This window comes from Adiantum capillus-veneris, chromosome 10, assembly GCF_014529385.1.
Source record: "Adiantum capillus-veneris isolate H3 chromosome 10, ASM1452938v2, whole genome shotgun sequence".
NCBI lineage: Eukaryota > Viridiplantae > Streptophyta > Polypodiopsida > Polypodiales > Pteridaceae > Adiantum > Adiantum capillus-veneris.
This window is the reverse complement of record NC_140940.1, coordinates 164,105,574-164,115,047: the sequence shown is the minus strand read 5'-3', so window position 1 is coordinate 164,115,047 and position 9,474 is coordinate 164,105,574. Positions and strand designations below refer to the sequence as shown.

The window sequence follows — 9,474 nt, the reverse complement described above, 5'->3', positions numbered from 1 at the left end:
CAAACACACACACACACACACAGTATGGTAATGTTGCTCTCTCTCCTCTCACTATGTCTGTTCGCACGATAGTGGGGCACGCGCACACACACTGTAAAATACTCACACACTCACAATGTATATGAGACACACTCACTCACACACACAATGTAAGTCTCTTTCACTCTATAGCATACATGTAAAACACACACACACACTTACACATGTAATTGACACACACACACACACACACACACACACACACACGCATCAATGCTCTCTCACTTACACATGTAATTGACACACACACACACACACACACACACGCATGAATGCTCTCTTACTTTCTCTCTCTCTCCAGGATGCCATGGAATCTGCAGGGTAATCGAATTGTTTAAGTCAATTAAAACAAAAAATAATTCTTTGTCTGACGCCTTCGAGCCTTATCCGGCAGCGTGTGGCGTTGTTTGCTTTGGAGCCATCGCTATGGCGGTCACCTGCTCGCTAATGGTGCTGCTCTTTACGTACTTCTTGCTTCCTTCTCAAGACCTGCCCCTCCTCTACGGCTTTCAGCCTTTGCCTTGTGCTTGTGATGCACAGTGCTCCTTTTGGCTTCTCTGCTCCTACGCTACTGTATTGCAATCTGGCCCGCCTAGTCCGCCGTTGAGCGATGATGCTGCTGCTGCTGCAACACCTGTTGGGCAGGGCTTCCTCATGCATAAAGCATAAATCCCCTGCTGCAAAGCGGCCTGTTGCAATTCATTTTCTTATGCCTTTGGCTATGGTATGAATTGCTTCTACTATGGCTGGTCGAGCTCCGATTGGAGGCTCCTGGCCCTGCTCGCCTTGGTTCCTCTTTGGTGCTTAAGCCTACACTACTCCTTTTTGGCTGATTGTTAAGCACGTTGCTTCTTTTTGGCACATTTCCTGCATAGGATGTCTCCTTCTTGTGTTGAGTCTTAACCCAAGTCAATCAGTAGGCTATGGTCGCTTCGACTCCTGAGCTTCTATGCAGCTTGCGGCCTGCTTTGCACACCTACTTCTCTCTCCCAAGCTCACACTGAGCCTTGCAGAGAACTGATCTGCCTTCTTCTCCCCCAAGCTCAACACGAGAGCTTCGAGCTTACACCAAGCTTGCACATCACACCAAGAAACACAGTAGAGCGTCCGCATGCGATGCTACACCGTAGCTCTGATACCAATTGAAAGGCCACATGTTGCCCGTGAAGCGTGCATGCGAGAGAGGTGAGTGCAAGCGTGACAGGGTGAGGTGCAAGGGAGACAATATGCAGTGGAGCTCTCGGAGGCGGCAATGCCCTTTAGCCCCTTATTCTCTATATGTACATAAGAATAAGATGAGGGTTAGTGCGAGTGGTCAGTGTCAGTGGGCGGTCGGGCACTAGGCGCCCAGCCGGGGGTGAGGCACATCGCCTTTACCCCAACAATCTCCAAGCCTAGCATCCAAGTGTGCTAATTTTTAGCAATCCCTTCCTCCCATTTGATACCTCCTAAGAGACTTCACACTCCACTCAACCACATAGGATGTAACTCTTGATAGCTCTCACACTTTAGTCACCCGATCATAATGGAATTTCTTATAGTCTTCACACTCTAGTCTCCTAGTATCTCTTGATAGCCTTCATGCTCCATTTGAGGTACCTCAACCTGGGGAGCTCTTCTAGTTTTGTTGGTAACTAGTACCAGCCTATTAGGCCTCTCTCACCACTCACCATGCCTAGGACCCCTTCACCATTTTAAATTTTACCAACTACCATCCTGATCGATAGACTTTCAAGTGGGTGAGCCAAAAATATCAATGAAGAGTGGGACACACATCAAAGTGACTCTATATAGGTAAGAGTCATTTGAAAAGTTGGTAGTATTACACAGAGGATGAGTACTGGCAATGGCTGACAAGTACACCAATTATGCACAAGCAAAGGATGTGCACTATAATATTTCTACTTATTTTGTATAGGCTCTTGGGCTCATTTGAATTCCAATTTGTACTAAGCTATAGGCTAAAGGGCTCAATTCAATTCTAGTGTAGAAAGTCTTGGAGTCCATGCCCATAAAAGTAGCATATGCTAAGAGATAAGGTATTCTTGGGTGAGCTATGCTCTTTGAAGGGTTGATGGTCATGAAGTACTTGGGATTTCCATGCCCATGTAGCTCTTGATTCTTCTAATCAAATTCTCTTTCTTTCTTGTTAATTTACTTTCTGCTTAATTGTGCAAAAGTGAAGTTGTATTGATTGATTGTAGATCTCTAATCTTTGATAATTTAATCTTACCTAGCCACATCAACGGTGGTATGTGAGGGCAATGACTTCCTACTATCTTTAGTTTCCACTAGTGTGTGTGTATTTGTGCATGCATGTGCATTGAGTGGTTGGACCGTTGCACCAACGCTAATGCAATGTAGGCATGTTAACTGCAATGCTTGTGTGTCCAGGGTTAAGAGTATTGATAGGGGGATTAATGTAGAGGTTAACTTCAATGGCATAATGTATGAGATGTAGGTTGATGAGTAGGTATGAAAGCTTGATTAGAGGAAGCCCATTCCATGGATTCTCTCTATGGGAGTAGAGGGATCCCTTGAATCCTCTCATACAATGCATCCAATGATGTTTGTGCCTCCAAGCCCTAGTTGGGTTATTGCACCATAGATTGATGATTTTGTTGGTCTTGGGTTTCGGGCCTACCTATGCTATGACTTACAGTACCCAACATTTGGTGCCATTGTCGAGGATTGATAACCTGAGCTAGTGAGTAGAGGATGCAACAATTATAGTAATCTCACTACTAATTCCATTGGTTTTGAGTGCGTGTAACTCAATTTCGGTTTATTTTGATTATGTGCATTAAGAATTTGAAGTTAATTTTGAATTATGTTACCCTCAAACCCCCCAATTCCACTCCCACTTTCTCACGAGCCACTATGTGGCGGTAACTAGTAGAGCCCATTTAGTAAAGCCCCATGTAACTTTGAATATGTAAACCCCATTTTTTGGTATAGAAAATTATAGGAGTTGATTGGGAAGCTTGGTGAAGTTTCCTTTAGTTATGTGACACTCACAAAGCCTAAACCTAGGTGCGAGACGTTGATTAAGCAATCTTTGGACAATCAAGTGCAAACGCTATTTTTATAAGCTCATTATGATAGTAGTTACTTTTAGATTATTTTGAAGGTTCAAAAGTTAAGGACCTAGTCACATTAAGCTTAAAATTTTTGAACACTAAGAAGATCCATAGCTTGCGCGTCCTCTCTAAGGAGCTTTTCTCTTGTATTCTTCTACTCCCACATGCTTCCTTACACATTATGCTTGAGATTATAAATAGAACTAGTAATCTCTCTCCTTTACTTTGTGCAAGAATATTTGAAAAATCTAATCAAGTTTTCTTGTTCATTTGAGTGATTAATCTTTGTGTGGTGCCATTTGGTTGAATGGTGGTGCTCGGTGAGCCACTTGTCTAATCACTTGTGCACACACATTGCTTCCTTGGTGCATGCTTGAAGTAGCTAAATTACTTTATCTTGCATTGAGTGAGGGGTATTGAGAATTTGATGGTGCACTTGTAGGAAAGAGTACGCATAGTATTCCAATTGAGTAGGTTTAGAAATAGACATGGTTGAGCTTGCAATGCATACACCTTGCATCTCTCAAGACCACCAATGCACTATTGTGTTGTCATGCCATGCTATGTACACGTAGGGAACTAAAATTATTCACCTCAATTTTTATACTTTTTGATGCACAAGAATAAAGGAAACAATGTACATATTATGATATATGCAATTTTGGCTACTCCGGTTTCTATCATGCATATGATTTGACCAGTATGAGGATACCCCTACTACCAAAAATGCCTATTTAGAAGGGTCATGATAGCTTATTGCAAAGCAAAGATGGATCTCTAAGGGACACATAAATTTCTGAAGAATTCTAAATAGAGGAATTATGGATAGATGAGTGATGGATGTAGTGGAAGATATCAAGGGGGGCTCTACCCCTATGCCTTATGTAGAGTTATATAAAGCAAGCACTCAAAGATTTTTGATAGATGATGATAATATGCAAGATTCTACTACTCAAGAGGATGTTGTTGTCCTTGCATGTCTTTATGGTGATGGTGTGTATGGAGATACAGAAGTTAAAGCGGTTCTGCATGGCGATTTCTAAATACCAAGTGGAGATGTCTATGGTGTGGAAATGGATTGCTAGAAGGTGAATGATTGTGAAGTTGATAAACTATCACATCTACTGATGTTGCAAGGGGAGAGAAACTACAAGTGGATATTTGCTAGTCTTTTTGGAGAATATGCAAGCTATGGTTGGCTTACTCTATTAATGATTGCGTCAATGATGTTATGGTGGCCAATACAAGGGAATGAATAATCTTTTATGCATGCTAAGAGAGAGCTAATGTTTTCAAATATCAATGCGACATGGATGTCGTCTTATAGTGCCTTCTCTATTAAGGATTGTGTCAATGATGTTATGGTTGCCAGTATAAGGGAATGGATACTCTTATATCCATGCTAAGAGAGAGCTAATGTTATTAAATATCAATGGAATATGGACGTTGTCTTATGTCTTATATGCATGCTAAGAGAGAGCTAATGTTGTCAAAGATCAATGGGATATGGATGTTGTTATATGATTTAGGAAAATTTCTAATTCATTGTATGGATCATCGATGCTATGTATTGTCTATGACATTTAAACCAAGTGGATCATCCAAAGATCTCATGAAGCATATATTCATTATGGCTACAAGATATTGGATGTTTTCTATGGTGCTATGTTGTTTGAAGTATACATGATAGAACTATTTATGAGTGTTTGATGCCGCATAAGTTAAAAGAGTGTCGTGATGATCAAGAGGTTGGGTAGTATCTTTTTAAGCGATAAGGAGTATGTTGTTATGTGCACCATTTATGGTAGCTTATCATTATGCATTGTGATGCATAGGATTGATTGATTATTGGAAGGTTATGTTATGATAATAGTAGTTTTTTGCATTACTCATATGATCTTGGTGGAATATATGTTTACAAGATCACCAACATTGGGTGTTTATAGATTCCCACATGCCAAAGGATGTGTAGGTTTAGAGGGGTGGATGTTTGTAATGCTTCGATCTACATTGTGAAATATCAAGGTTAAAGTGTTTACACATTTGGTTTAACTTTTGTGGAGTTTTTGTTTATATATATGCCAAATGTGGTGCTTGTATGGAAGATTAACAAGTTTTTTTAGAGCTGTTTACCACATGGTGTGTGTCAGGGTGATGCGAGGGCTCATGAAGATGAAGAAAGGTAAAAATAGAAACACTTTCACTGTTAGAGATTGACTTGGGTCCCAAGAAAGAAGTAAATATAGGAGGTTGCCTTTGTGTATCAAAGGGGAGGGATCTCTCATGAAGAAAAAGTATTGATTAGTAATTTTTAAAGTAGTAATTGTATTTTGGAAAGTTACCCACCAAGAGGAAGAAAATGTTGTTCAACACGTTTTTGTGTCTCATTCAAACTTGGTAGTGTTTGAGAGATCTTTAATTTTTTTGTTTCTTCTTCTAATTTATTGTCACAGATAGAAGGAAAAGGAGGAAGGAGAGTATTCTGGAGCCGGAGAGTTATCTCTCAACATTGGCTATGGAGACCTATTTTTGTTTGTGAATGGAGGTCAAGGCAAATCTGAGCTACACAAACAGGTTTGAACTTGAATTTTGGTTTGGGTGGATCCATCAAGGTGTATGATGATAAGATTTTGTGCATATGGTTGTTCTAGTTTGATTGGGTTTTAGGCTTCTCATAATTGAGTTAATCAACATCTATTAGCTCTCAAATTGTCTCTATCTCTCTCTAATCTTCTCTTGATATCTCTCTATATCTATAATTAGCATTTAATAATCCTAAATTACCATCTTTATACTCTTAATTAATTTAACTTAAGTCCATTCATCACTAGAGGCCCGACACCTACCCGATCTCCCCTTGAGCACAAACATCTCACATGGTGCAAAATTGACTGGGATGAGAAGAGTAAGCTATGACATCCAATACAACCAAGGTTCCATAGATGCCAAATGTTATAAGGTTGTTCGCGGAAATCCAAAATTACTTGAGCATAGAAGCTGCTAGGATGGAAAAAGAAAAACAAAAAATCGGTGGATACGATACAAAAGGATATTCCTTGGATTATGAGTCAAAGATGAATCTCAAAGGGGTATTATGATCTTTCATGGTTTTGTCATTTGAAAAATTGGTGGTTTTAGATTTGTGTGAATAGGTACAAGAGCCTGTAAGAATGTATGGAAACAACTAGCAAAATTGGGGTAGGTATGATTCTAAAGTCACTCTTCTACAAGTAAGTATGGTGATACAAAATGGTGTTGAAGAAGATGCAAGACAACGAGTAAATGTTAAAAATACCAAGATCCTCAAGTATTGAAGAATGGGGCATTGGAAAAATCAAAGCTATGACAAATGAGTGTATTTTGCAAAGATGATACATTTCTACATGCAAAATACAAGGATTTAGTAGAGGTTTTTATTTAAAATGGGTGTTTCTAGCTTCTTCTTGGATTCCTTACATGATGTTAGTATGTCTGGTTGTGGAGATATGAAATTTCTAGGCTTGCAGAACAAAACTAGAAAGATAGGAATGGATGCTAGTCCAAATGGAACAGATATAAGACGAAATCAAGCTATGCAAAGTGAAGAGCCACAAAGTGATGCCAGTAAATAAGTAACCATATTCTCTAGACAATCGATGTGGAAATTCTATGTATTACTAATTGAAAGTATCTTGAAAGTCTCATGAGTTTTCTCTTCACACCACCTCCTCCGTGATTCTCACTTTCATCTCAAATTCCTTTCTCTTACCTGCCTCCTTTGAGATTGATAAATGATATCTCACTTTGGTAAAACTACATATACTTGTATCTATGTTGCTTCCTTCTCCCTCCATAGAGGCACTGACATTGGTTAAAGGTGTTGTGGTTGTAATCTCCATTATCATTGGGACCTTGCTTCTTTCCACCATGTGCCATTACTCAAGCAAGGATTTGACTTCTTCCTTCATCAAAGTAGTCCCTATAGCTATGATTGTATGCTCAATGAAGGATGGGGTCATGGATCTGTATTATGATCCACTACTCAATAGTGAATCACATAATTTAGGTAGCACCACATCATTTTTTGTTGAAGGCCATTGGGATGCTTGTGGTAGCCCTCAAACAAAGGTGGAGGAATTCCTTTGGCACACCCCACTGTGACTTCTTTACGTCTTCATTTTCCATTCTATGTGCCACTACATGTTAGCTTGCTACCAATTGGAGTGCATCATATCACCCAAAAGGCCTCGTTAAATTTTTTTCTCCATCGCGTGGTTTTCTATTCTCTTCAACCTCCTACTAGAAGTAGTGTCAATAAATTGAATCTTCATAGTGTATATGAGTGACATTGTATGCACATTGTCTAGCTATCAAATTTGTGGTCATAAGTCCATGAGAGCTCCTGAAATGAACATGTTGACATCCTAATGACCTTTGTTGGAGTGTTGTTTGCTTATTCATGAGGGTCTCTAAACTTGGTTTTGAGCTAATGTGCTTTCCCAAGGAGTGAGAAGTAGCCTTTGTGCTTTGTAGGATTGCATTTTTTTCATGTCTATTTCATGTATCATCTAAAGAGATCTTCCTCAAAATGGTTTTAATGCAAGCAAGGTGCCATGTTTAGAATCTAATAAATTTGTATGCAAAGTTCCCACCCCTTCCATGTCTCCCTTCATTGTGGCATTGCATTGCCTAATGAGCTATATGCACCAGCCAAAATGTCCATTGCACCACCATTGATATATCAAGTGAGATTGTGTAGTTACCACTTCTTTTGATGGCATAGTTCTCCATTTTTTTCATATTGTCTCTTATTGTGCATATACTTGCAATGAATCTATAAGGTACATTTTCATAGTGCCACTTTCATGAGTGCTCTCTTCTAATCATCACATTTTGCTTGCCTTGATTGGATACTTCTTGAATAGCACTCCAATTTTCTTGAGCCTCATCATCTGCCATGAAGCCATGGAAGTTTTTTGGCTCACATTTGTGGGTTGACCATCACTTTGATCAAGGGTTTCTATAACAAACATTGTGCATTCATGTCGCCATCTTTCATCTTTCACATGGCTAGTGTGAGTAGTACTAGTGTGCTAGGAAAGAGGGGAGTGGCCTATATCCCTCATGTTTGGATGAGAAGATTGTGGAACATACAAAGGTGGAAGAGACAAAAGAATACAATCATGGATAGTAGATGTGACATGCCCTTGTCTCCCAATCATTGTAGAGTTTAGTGTGATAAGAAGGAATCAACCATGTGATGGGTACAAACATTCATTTGTTGATGCATAGTAAAGTAATGCTCATTACATATATGGCAAGAAGACTTTCTATGTACAATGTTTTGACCCCACATATGTGCACAATTGTATCCTCAACAAAGCAATGTATGCTCTCCATTTTGGAGATAATCTTGTATTCTTGATGCATGAAGGACTAGACACTACCAACTTTAAAACTAAGTAGTGAGACCTTCCTCATCTACACACAAAAACACACTATGCACACAAGTTTAAGTGCTCTACTTGATATGTATGTAACACCTAGCAAGGCATTTGCACCTAGTAATGCACATGATGCTAATAACTCAATCCAAGGAGCTCATCAACAAGAAGAAGGAGTATATAAAGAAGAAGATTTATGGTTCAACAAAGAGAAAGATCATGAAGATGAAGAAATTTTGGGCATTTTTGTTTTGTATGCTATGCCACCATCAACATCCACTTTGATTACTTTGACAATAGACTTTGAGGGGAGGAAAGTCATCAAGAAAGATAGAAGGCAAAGATTGATTAGGATGACATTGACAACAAAAACCACTTTGAAGTCAAAATTAACATAACTAACGACAAGTTGTTTGAAGATTTGAAGTAGGCATCACCGACATCTAGAAATGTGACATTGAAAGAAACTTGTTTTTACAAGCACCTATCTTTGATTTTGTAAACCTATCACCTAGTTGCCTACTACTCTCGAGGGAAGGTGTTTTGTTTGATCTATACCCTATTGTAAAATTCCTAGGGAAAGGCCCTTTGTTCCTACACCCAATTGACAAATCTGTGGGGAGGACATTTGACTTTTGTATGGTGCTACATTGACACACAAGGGGAGGATTGTTGGGGTGTGTACCATACTCCGCACCACCAACTAGTGCACCTATGGAATCCCTCTCTACCTTAGATGAGCCTACACTAGATAACACCTAGATCTACATTGACATCATCACTTATGTCATTAGATGCTCTCTCTCTACTCCTATAAAAAAATCCCTATCTACACACTTTGTATTTCATCATTTGAGCCACATTTGTAAGCATGATTTGCATTTAGTTTGGGATCAATCTACTTTATGTTTTACTACTTGTTTTAATGTTTA

At 39.2% G+C, this 9,474-nt stretch overlaps 1 pseudogene; it reads left to right on the top strand.

The window, feature by feature from the left end:
* The first annotated feature begins 311 nt into the window (after positions 1-311).
* On the top strand, positions 312-769 carry LOC147449999 (uncharacterized; annotated as a pseudogene).
* The last annotated feature ends 8,705 nt before the right edge of the window (positions 770-9,474 follow it).